This window comes from Nymphaea colorata, unplaced genomic scaffold (assembly GCF_008831285.2).
Source record: "Nymphaea colorata isolate Beijing-Zhang1983 unplaced genomic scaffold, ASM883128v2 scaffold0462, whole genome shotgun sequence".
Lineage (NCBI taxonomy): Eukaryota > Viridiplantae > Streptophyta > Magnoliopsida > Nymphaeales > Nymphaeaceae > Nymphaea > Nymphaea colorata.
In genome coordinates, this window is record NW_022204968.1 from 3,705 (window position 1) to 15,652 (window position 11,948).

At 43.7% G+C, this 11,948-nt stretch overlaps 1 non-coding gene across 1 annotated transcript; it reads left to right on the forward strand.

Annotated features, from left to right (window-relative positions):
- Positions 1 to 1,373: 1,373 nt before the first annotated feature.
- Positions 1,374 to 1,454, forward strand: TRNAS-AGA (transfer RNA serine (anticodon AGA)). The gene has a single exon. It is a non-coding gene; the product is annotated as a tRNA-Ser (tRNA).
- Positions 1,455 to 11,948: the final 10,494 nt, after the last annotated feature.

The window sequence follows — 11,948 nt, forward strand, 5'->3', positions numbered from 1 at the left end:
GCCTCTATCTATTTCATAAATTTTTCAAACGACTTTCTGTTCTCGATGTAGATTTTGGAGTGGTAGAGTCTGTGGAGTCTGGAGATGTTCATGGTGTCACTTTTGAACTTTTTCTAGCGGGCGGAAAAGGAGGATCCCATCTTGGAGCGACAGTGTTAATAAATTCTAAGAATAATATATTATAGCTTAGATGGACTTTACGGATTATTCGAATATACTGCAGCCAATTATTTATGACCAATGGATTAAAATATCTGTTTTCTTTTTTTAGTGCAAGAACGGCCAAAAATCTACCATCAAATATTACGGTACCGGGAAGAATAAAACTAGCGGTCCAATTCGGCCAAATAGAGTTGGAAAGTAATGGTAGATGAGTTGAATGATTGGTTGGGAATGAAATAATCAAGAAGAGTCCAAATCAAGTATGATATTATCATCCTAAAAGTCACCAAACATCAGCTATTATTCGAAATCCATATGCTCCTCGTGGGTTGTGCTTCTATTGACGGTTTCTTCTTCCTTCTTTACCTCCATCCAGCCATTAAATCATCTCTAAATCGAATTCCCCTATAGATTTTCTCGTAGTGGTCGATGTTTGGGAACAGTCTCTTGATTTAGTTGGTCAGCAGTGACTTTATGGTCGATAGCTTGCTGATCAGCAGTCTCCGGTTGTTGATTTCGTTCCATCTTAGGTAAAGTTTAAGATCATTTCTTTGGGAATCGAGAAAGTCTTAGAAGAGTCGTAAACGATGCTGTTCTGCAGCTGGTCACGTACGAACTTCTATATTTGCTGACATTACTCTCTGGCATCCTCCCGGTGCTTGTCTTTTGTGGAAGTTGCCAATACTTTCTTCTGCTAGAAAGTGGTAGGAAGGGTAAATTTAGATGCGAAATTTTAGGCTATTTTGGGAAACAGAGGCACGAAAGTACTCAATTTCCGACCTGCCTCTCCGAAACTAAGCTACTATTTCTATTGGATTTTAGATAAGATGGGATGCCTTGGATTTATCTTTCGAATTTGCTCCTCTAATTAGGCCACTCTAGCTTACAGTTTATCATTTTGGAGTGTAATTTTGCGAATGATTCCCTTCAGATATGAGAAAATTTAATTGAAATTATGGTTGGAGAGGTTTAGATTCTTGATATTCGTGTAGTTGTCTTCTATGAGCAGGTCTTTGAGGGTTTGGATGTTTCTGAGAAAGGTCTGCTCAGGCGTGATTGTCGATTTGCTTTCTTGGTCTAAGTTGTATCTATCAATATTATCCCTACTATACTTACTTTTTCTCATAATTGCAGGCCATATGGTGAGAATGTGTGGTGGAGATGAATGCAAAGTTTTATTTAAGTTTTGGTGGGTGAAGAGTATTGAAATTGTCGCTATGGCCGAGTGGTTAAGGCGACAGACTAGAAATCTGCTGGGGAAACCCGCACAGGTTCGAATCCTGTTGGCGACGCTTTTTTATCACTTCCATCCTTATACTCAAAGCCTATTTTTTGTGGTATTCCGCGAAACGATGGTCCTTTTCGTTCATTTTTTCCTCATTTTTGGTAGCTTCACCATCAGTTTGGACATTAACTTAAAATAATAACGTAGAGACGATGGAATTAAAGAAATAGTTGCTGTAATGGTATAATAGCCAGCTCGAATAGAAGAACCTGTTCCTTTCCTCCCTTTAGGAGCTCTCTACAGGGTACTACTTCCTCGAAGTTCTTCACAATTTCCACCCCAAAAATGTAGATCTTTCCAAGGTCTACCTCAAGCCGAAAAATTAGTACGAAGTTCTCCAAAACTACAAACTGCTTTCGGGGTGCTTCATCAAGCTGGGATGGAAAAAATTCGATCCTGAGAGATATAGCAAAAGGAAAGAAAAAGATTATCTGTCCCTGGCCCAAATTTTACGCAAGATCCTGAGTACGAGAAGCATAAAGTAGAGTACCCTGCAGAACAACCTCGACACTACCTTGGAAGAGTTCAAGAACGATGAATAGGTGAAGAAGGGAGCGCCGCAGGAAAACCAAATGAGGAGCATGCGGATCATGCGGTTGGAGAAGGTCAAGAAGGAGCTTTTGGGCAAGATCATGAGGATCCAGGAGGAGCTATATAAAGAAGAGGAAGGAGATGATGCGATTTTGGTCCAAAATTTGGAGAGGACCATAAAGTAGATCATAGACGGAAAGGACCACCCAAATTGATACTTCTGTTTCTAATCATATGCATCACTCCTTCCCCAAGGATGAAATGAAGTTCGGCTTATATACTGGAATCGCAGATAATAAACATAACTTAAATTAATCAAACCTTGATGATACTGTTTCTTGACCTCCTGGCCAATTTCAATTTGGGCGGCGCGTATCTCCTGGCTTTGACGACAATTTATTTTTTTGTGCAATATTCTCCGAAGAAGAATACGGTCATAAACAAGAGGAAAAGGAAGCAGAGGAGGATGACAGCGACGTAGATGAGCATGACGGTGCCACTGGGAATGATTTTGGGTTTTAGATTTGCCTCATCGTTGTTTGCAACTGATAGAAATACTATGAACGAAACAAGAAAAAGCAGACCAGTTAGGTAAAAGGCTAAATAACAGCACATCTCCTTCCTCTTCCGCTACCAGTTCTTCTTTATCTGACTGCAGACCAACATCTTACGCTAGTCCTGGTCGTAGTTGTAGTCCGCCTGGCACAGCTCACACTTAATGCTCAGTTAACCCTTCTAAACCTTTGTTTTTATCCATTGACTCAGGCATTTTTAGTGGGAGAATTAGACACTGCCGGTGCATTTGCACGGTTTGATCATGAAGCTCTAGTCTGACTCTTCCAGGCATATGCGGCACTAGACTATGCGATGCTTGAGAGATGGTCGGGGTATGTTCCATCTGAATGCTTGCTCGATCGATGAAGGATTGAAAATTTAGAGAGTCTTTGCGAGTTTCCGTGTCTCATTGGGACTATCTTGACCAAGGGCGAGACGGTGGGGCATGAGGACTCATCGATTTCTTCCATCTGTGTTTATTTTGTATTAATCAGAAGCTTATTGATTGATAGAACAAATTCGATAATATAACAATGAGCATTAAATGTTCGGAAAGTATTTGGACATTTTAGAACAAGTAAGGGTGCTTTTGCTATACAGAACCCAAAAGGATCCGATTCATCGTTAAAACTAAATTTTGGTATGTTAAATTGCGGAACTTTTGCATCTCAACCATGAGTAAGCTAGTCTGGATGCCATTATATCTATCATTTGAAGGATGCGCTTCAATAAGTTAATCCGGATGCATATTATCCTGCTAGCCATTAATATAAGCAATAGATCCTGATTAATCATCGATTTTGGTATGCGTTTTGCTGGTATTGCTGCTGGTACGGCTGCTGGTATTGCGTACTTGGGTTCAGATTGATTTAGATTGCCCGAGCCTTCTGGATTCTTCTCCTCCTCCGCATGAAAAAAAAGATGATTCCGCCAATAATCATCAGTATGCCTGCGCCCATCACGTACCAGTACCAGACCGAGCAGGCCGAGCATGGATCTCCACAGGTATTGCATCCGCAGGAGCAAATGGTGACGACGCCTGTATTTGGACATGTGCAAGTATATGTGGTGCCCATTGATTGTGATCAATTAATTAGTGATAAATCTATAATCGTATTGTAAGTTGATGACATCACAACCGCCACAGGCCGGCGCACTCACCTTCGCCGATAAGCTCGAAAGGTTCCAGACCTTCATCCTCTTCGATTTCTGTAATCAGATCGCGAATTAGACGGACCCAAGGTTCAATTCTTTAGAATCCAATTGGACTTCTTCAAAGGCACCACCTTCCTGTGGATCCTTTGGCTCATGTACTACAACCAGAACTACTCTCCCGCCATGTATCTCTACCTCTTCCTCCACGGCACCTACGGCATCTGTTGGGTCGTCAAGGATTTCTGGTTCCCCGATGCAAAAGTACTCCAGAAGGGATCGATTGGCTCGCAATGCATCCTCTTCGTGTTGCTCAGCGCATACTGGATGATTCCTGTTCCCCTGGCAGCTGGATACGGTATTTCCCATCCTTCATTGCCAAGGATAATCTTCCTGATCGTTCTATACTTGACTGGAGTTATCCTGATGATGGGCGCTGACTACCAGAAGACTACAACTCTCAAGAAGAAAAAAGGTAATTAATATCTTATTTAGGCCTTATTTCGGATGGATTTTTCAAGTTAGTAGAAATCCAAACTATTTGGGAGAGATATTCATCTACTCTTCCTTCGTCCTGTGCTCGGGCCACATCCTCGGCTTCATCATCTTCTACGGCATGGCTGGACTTCTTTTCACGCTCAATATAATGGTGAAGGAGGAATGCTCCTACAAGAAGAAGGCCGGTTGGGAGGAGTACAGCAAGCAAAGCTATATCCTATTCCCCAAGGTGTTTTCCACCCACCTGCTCAACTTCGCCTTCTACGGCGCCCTCGCAATTGCCACTTTCTACTTCCTCAGTCTGGAATCGCCATCCACTTTCCTCTACCCCTTCAATTGATTGATTGTCCATGCATACCATCATAGCTATACTTGATGTAAACTGTAAAAAATTAAATCACAGGGCCTCAACGGACTCGGATTCCGAGTGGACTGAGTTTGACTATTTTTCGCTCTATGTGATCTTATTGATCTTCTTGAGTATTTTCTCAGTGGTTGAGGCATAGGCGCGTTTGAGGTGGAAGCCAGCGAAGGCAGTGACGGCCTCTCTGAACTTGGTGAAGCCGATGTTCATTCCGAACTGTTTGAGGTGGGCGTAGATGGCATAGAAAAGCTTGATGCTGTGGTTGGGGGTGAAGGTCATTTCATCATAGATCTTCCTGTCGATCTCCTGGCACCTCTCTGCCATTTTTTCAATGAGCTGCCGTCTATTATCCTGAAAATAGTAAGATTTGAATATACCATCGTAAATGAGCTCAATTGCCTGTTTTGGATTGCTGATCTGTCTCCGTTAGGGCTCCACCTCCAGGGGTCTATCATTAGAGACCTCTTCTTCTTTCTCTGAGGTTGATTCTTCGAGTTTCTATTCTAATTTGACCTGATTACTTGCGGTCTGGGCCTCTCTCTTGAGCATGGTTTGATAGGCCACATATTTTCTGTTGAAGGTTTTTTGGTTGAGCTGGTTCATCAGTGAGAAATCCTTCAGTTGAGCCGGATAACACCTGAATATTAACAATAAACCACAGCTGCGACCAACTAGCGGACTCCCTTCTGGCGACTGATGCCCTCGCCCACCTTGGCGAGCTTCCTCAGGATATGGTTGACGGTGAGCTGGAGAAGCTCTCTAGGTATTTGTGGCAGAATTATTCAATTACCTCTATGATTTGGGAGAGGAACTGCGGACTGCAGTCGAAATCAATGGCGGAACCGCCTTCAACATTCTCCTGCTTGACCGCCCCCCGCGGGAGGGAAGCACCGACTGAGATCGGACAGGCCTTACCTGCGGTTGGAAGCTAGGAGGGAAGGGAAATAGGAGCGGAAACTGTGCCATTCTTTTAAAAAATTATTATAGACTCTCTTATAACATCGTTTGTTTTTGGAAGCTTATGACGTTTCAACGGTAGGGGATAAGGGATAGTTATTAGAGAGAATCGTAGTATCAGTCACGCTCCCCCCCCCCCCCCCCCCCCCCCCCCCCCCCCCCCCCCCCCCCCCCCCCCCCCCCCCCCCCCCCCCCCCCCCCCCCCCCCCCCCCCCCCCCCCCCCCCCCCCCCCCCCCCCCCCCCCCCCCCCCCCTCCCAACTGGTTAGGGGGATAAGGATATGTTATTAGAGAGAGAGATCAATAGAACATGTGACGCTACTTTTAGCTTCTTTATTACTGCCATCCTTCGATCTTGAACACCTCCGGTTTCTTGGCCTCGCTCTTCGATGATTTTTTCGTAAGATACATTCGAAACTTGCTCTGCGCCTTCCTAGTAAGCAAAATTCGCCCTTGTCTTCGGACGTTCTCCGAATGACCCGCAAGGTTTTGAGTTATTCGGCATCTGCTGCAATTAAGTCTACTTTTTCTTCTGATATTTCTCGAGCTCGGAGGCGCAGCCAAGATCTCTTGAGGAGCTTCAATTTCTCGTTGAATATTTCGACGTGTTTGGGGATGGAATTGAGGGCCTCGTGGGTGAAGTGAGAGATGGTGAGGAGTTGCTGGGATATCTTGGGCATTTTGAACTGCTTCAGGACCTCTATCTTTTTCTGGTAGCGCTCAGTGATGTTTTTTTAGATACGATGGAAACCGGCCTTGTTGAGCCGGATCGAGGAATAGGTCTGCAGTCTCTCTCAGGGTTCTCCTAAATATCCTTGGACGAATTGCACTCGAAGCTCTGCTGAGGAAGGAACACAATTTTTCGCGAGGAGAAATCGTACTCCGAAGATACGCCCAATTCGACAGTCCCTTCGAGTTCATCATCCTCCTCTCTTCGTTTTCTTCTATTTTGCTCATCTTCCGTTCGCTCCTGGGATCGTTGACAATCTTTTTGTAGGTGATTTTTGGCTGCAGTGACATTTCTCGGGATATGGCCGGTATCTCGCGATCCAGGGAGGAAAGCTTGTTCAAGTCCTGGATGATTAGCTGGTCTTTTTGGGTGGGCTTGCCTCAGCCATGTGTGAGCTTAATTTATTGTATTGATAATAGGATTAATTTAATCATCCAAACAACTTGTCCACCTTACACCTCGTCCTTATATCAATCCGCCCTGCCTGCCAGTTATCTTTTCGCCTCCATCTAAATCGGAATCTTATAATAATTATGCTTTCATCTGGAAAAGTTGAGATCGTGATTGCGCTTCTCCTGCTCCTTGCCCTTGCAGACTCGACGATAATCATAGTGAAGGTGGTGACGTATACGAAGAGGAACAGATAAGTATCTCTAACAAATTCAAATTCAACTAAGTCATCATCACTAACAAGACGAGAGAATTGGCAGCTAAGCCTATGGCCTTTGACGATATCAACCACATCCCCACCATAAAGATAGAGTATAGGGCATCATCCAACAGAAGTGGATGCACTTGAAGGGGGAAACAAGCGTCTATATGCTCAAATCAGCAGTAGATGCAAGCCAATTTTCATCATTTTTATCAAGTCTAAACCACTCCAGCAAAGACTAGGTCTTCTTGATCCACAAAAAATACGAAGAGATGTGATCAAATCCATTAAAACGGACATAAATTATTGTCTCTTTGAATAACTATAGCTTAGTCAGTAAACATCAACCTTATCTGTAAAAATGCCTAAAAAACCGCATAAAGGAAGTATAGATGGACAAATAGAGCTACTTGAGCGTTAGGACAGCAACCATATCTAAATTTTGGCCATAACTGCCATTTTATTTTCATTTCTGACAGTTTCAAAACTGCTCTACTTCTCCTTCCTCAGCAAAAAGGAGTCGGTAGTGTGATTACGGGCACGATAGTGATAAATATAACAATATATAAGATAAATGCCTGGTTCAAAAGTTGCATTGCGATGAAAACAGTTCCATTGGAGGTAAATATTTCAAGCTCACCAACATATTATCCGTATTGTTTTTTGAGTCCTAAAGGTTGAGGAAAGAGTTGTGGCTCACCTAAGATTGGTTCTCCATCAGTTCGTTGCACCTTCCGAGGGTCTCTCCGAGTTCGTCCTTCAGTTCTGGGTGGTTTCCTTCGATGTTCTTGAGCATGTCTGCGATTTCCTTGACTTTAGCCTTAACGAAGTTCCTGTACTCTGCGAGTGCGATGTTCTTGGAGAGTTCGTTATCGATGCTGATGTTATCGTCCTTGTATCCCTCGGAGATGGTCTAAAGGGACAAGCTTTCTTTTTTCGACTTTTTGTTATTTCTTTTGATATTCACCAAATCCTTTCTGAATAAAATGGGGATTACACGCTGCCTCTCCGAAAGTATTAGTTTTTGAAGTACATATAGTTTTTTTCCTTGACCATCTTGATTACCTTATTGAACTTGTACATGTTGAGCTGCCGGATGAAGGAGGAGAGGTGCCGGTGCCTGAAGAAGTGCGGCAACACTTTGTCCTCCAGCTTTTTTGGGTTTTTGATGAGGATCTCATTGTCTCCGAACCACGATAGGTAGTCGCTGTATTATTTTTGCTGAGTCGGTTGGGGAGTACCTCGAGGATGTGATACAGTTTAATCACAAATTAGGGGATCTTGTCTTTGTAGGGTTCAAATTCTGGGATTAAAATGTCCATGGCGGCGGCCTAAAAGCTCAAAGAATGAGATTTTTAAAAAATATTGTAATCTATAAGCCAGGAGATTAGTATTAAAATTCGTTATATAGGCCCACACCCGCCAGCCCAGCCCAATTTTATCCTCAGGCCGCCCCACCTCCCGCCCAAATAAAAAAATGAAAGAAAAGTTTCTATTATTTTTTTATTTCTCCCACAGAAATCAATACAACTCCCATTAGCCCTTCCGCAGGAATATCAAATCTATATATCAATCACTCATATTCCGAAGGAGTCTCGTTGACCTTCTATACCTTCTTTAACTTGTGGAGCTGGTCCTTGAAGAGGTAGTGAACGGTTTACAACTTGGCAAGAGGATGTTGATGTTTAGGATTTGCGGTTCTTGAGAAGGTGCGGAACTAGGTCTCGTAATACTTCTTCCTGGCCTAGATGGCCTGCATTATCTTTCGTTTTATTTATTTTCCTCCAGCGAGAGCAGGGTAAACTTGTTCTTCTTCTTGTCCCTGCGTTTGATGGCCTCATATAACTCCTCAGGCTTGTCCTCGAGGCGGTCGATGAGTTTGGAAACCTCCGCATCCTTGATGGCTCGCCAGGGGTCGTCCTCGATGACGATGCTGCGCTTGATGGGGCGCACCACCGAGCGCGAGATCAGTTCCTTGAAGCGTATCTAGGGAGATTTGTAGAAGAAGGTGCGGGTTTTGTGCGAGTTGAAGGAGGGGAGGATCTTGTGAGACATACGGTTATTATATAGAAGAAATTACTATCGAATAGAATTAAGAACTGGAATACCAATGAGCAACCGCATGAGGAAATGGAAGGGATGGGATATGATTCATGTGTAGTTGGAGTGTTATGCGAAGTTTAATAGTAAGGTAGTTTTACTTACCTTTTGCTAGCTTCTTCCAAAAGCCCTCCTCTGACAAGTTCGTCATCGTTTTCCACTCAAAACCTTCAATTTTTTTGACCTGGAGGCATCATCTTTATGCATGGGGGTGGTGCTTTCTAATGGCATAAATGAATCAATATTTAGAGTATAGTATAATAATTAGGCAATCTCAGCATGCTAGCTCCCGCACCAGCAGAGCAAGAAAGAGCGCCCGCCTCCTTCCTCGTCAAACAGCCACTCAGCAACGAAACCGACAAATGCATCGTCATCAAAAAGGTACCAGCTCCTCCCACCCAGACTCCATCTCTTCAGCCTTCGACTTGAAATTCTGCAGCAACGAAGCCTTCAACCTCCGCCAGTGCAACCACCCGTGCATCGTCAAGTTCATCCGCTGCTACTACGTCCAGGGGAAGACCTTCAGCATCGAGATGGAGCACCTCTAGGGCAAGGACTCTCCAAGGCCCAAATCGATGGAAATTTCGAGCAACTCTGGAGGTGGATCTACCAGGTGGCCCACGCGCTGCACTACATCCACAAGAAGGGCATCATCCACCGCGACGTCAAATTGCAAAACTTGGTCCTCGACAAGAATGGCTGTGCCAAATTGATCGATTTCGGGGCATCCATCTCCAGGCAGGACCTCGAGAAGGAGGGCTACAGGATGGCAGGAACGCCTTGCTACACCCCTCCCGAGATGATCCTCCGCCAGTAGACTTCGATTAAGGCAGGAAGTACGATGAAAAAGTGGACGTCTATGCGCTGGGAGTTTGCGTCTACTTGCTGGTCTTCGGCAGGACACCCTTCGAGGGGGAAGACGTAGGAGAGTACTGGGACAATGTTACCAGCAAGGAGGTTAGCTTGAGGGGACGTGTCCGTAGGAACTGGTGGCCTTGATGCGGAGGATGATGTAGAAGGATCCTTGCAAAAGGGCAACCACGCTCTAAATTTTGAGTACCTTTTTGGCAAAATTAGGTTGCTAGCCCATCGTGCTCAGGCTGATCAAGAAGAACTGACACCCTCTCTGCTCATTTATATGCCGTTATCTCCAAAGACCCAACCAACCAACCAAATCCCTCTCCTTCTCTCATGGATAGTTTTCCACTCTTTGCTGCTGTTGTGATTATTGGCTGCATTCCTCGGTAGCGCTAGATAATGACGAAGATGGGATCAAACTGGAGAAACTATCATTTTTCCCTTTTGTTGCCACTCTCCTCCTCTTCTCCGAGATCGTTCATGATGTCTCCGATGGATTTTTCGATATCATCGATCCTCTTGCCTACATATGATGATCCGTACCCATTTCGTCGACCCTGCCGATGATGTTGGAGGACATCTAATCGAACCTCTCCTGCATTTGCTTCAGCATGTTCTGCACGAATTGGTTCAGTTCCTTCGTGTTGGGGTCCTCAGACAGCTTCTTGTCCATACGTTCAAATTTTAAATTAATAAATACACACCCCGAAGAATAGAAATGAAAATGCAGCATAGGTATTAAAAATAGAGAGGTTTTGGAGAGATTTGAATTAATTGGGATTGGATTAGGAGAAAAGATGGGGTTTTGGGTAATTGACGAAAATAGGCTGCGTGGAAATAGAGGGACAGATTTTTCAGCTATTTAAAGCTATTATTTGAAGAAAATCATATATTGCTCGTATTTTATAGGATTCATATAGACAGCATTACAATAATTCATCTATTGGTTCTTAATCTTCATCTAAATTTCCATGCTGATCTGTTTGCGTTTTCTAATCCTATTTTGTATTTTCAATTATCTTGCATGATTACCTGTTCTCCAATGCTGCTTTCTCTCTATTTGGATGTTTTTAGAAGAATTGGCGTTGCCAGCTCATCCATTTTTGGAAGTTATTCATAAAAAATGATATGTCAAAATCTCACTTTTTTAGACTGCAATTTCCCTCAAATAGGAAACAAAGCGTCATTCTTCTCATCTTTTCTTTATCTGTGGCGGTTGATTGTTAGAGGTGATTTTGAACGGTCCAGCATTGCCCATGCACCAAGATAGCCACTATTTCTCCAAACAATTTCTCTCAATTTCTTCAATTCTCTCGCAGATAATGCAATAAGCATGCACATAGCAATTAAAACTATACTTCTCTGCAGTGCAGAGCCAAAGTTGATGACTCTCTGCTATCTCTCCTGGAAAAAAGACGTTCAGTTTTGGCTATTATCAAGCATTCAAGCGCATATCTGTCTTACTATCCCATACAAGAATACGGTAGGCCAATCCTTTGCTCTCTTCCCATTTTTCCAAATCTTTTTTTCGATGTAGGAGTTTCTGATTCTACCGGAGGCTATATCGCAAAACGGGGCCAAAATTCAAATCAGGAGAGCGAAATTCATGCTCAATATGGAATTCCGCATGAAATGGGCAAGAATGTATTGAGCTCTCATTATGTTCGATTTATAGTTAACTTTTCAAGATGGCTTAACAGACCCCAAAAGAAACCACCCTCCTTCCCCTTTCTTTTCTGCGATCCCTGTCCCCAAAAAGAGGTAATTCTTCGTCGGAATATGGTAATTTTATGCCTTTTAGGACTTTAAGAAATGCTTTATGATTCCAGCAAATGAGCTCAAAGTTCAAGTCTCTCCTTTCACATTGAGTCTCTGCCGTCAAAAGCGACTGGAGATGTGTCTTAGGACCAATTCGACCTCAACGTCCTCCTTCGCCCTTACCTCCGCGACGCGCCGAGGAGATATAGAGGTCTGTGCTGGCTGGTTCTGTCTAAGGGCGTGGTGCAGGGACATCCGAATAGCTGCGGACTGAATTCACCGGTCTGCAGATGAGAAAGGTGATTAGTTTGCAGGAGGGCGTTGCCAAGGCGCTTCCGGGATTACTT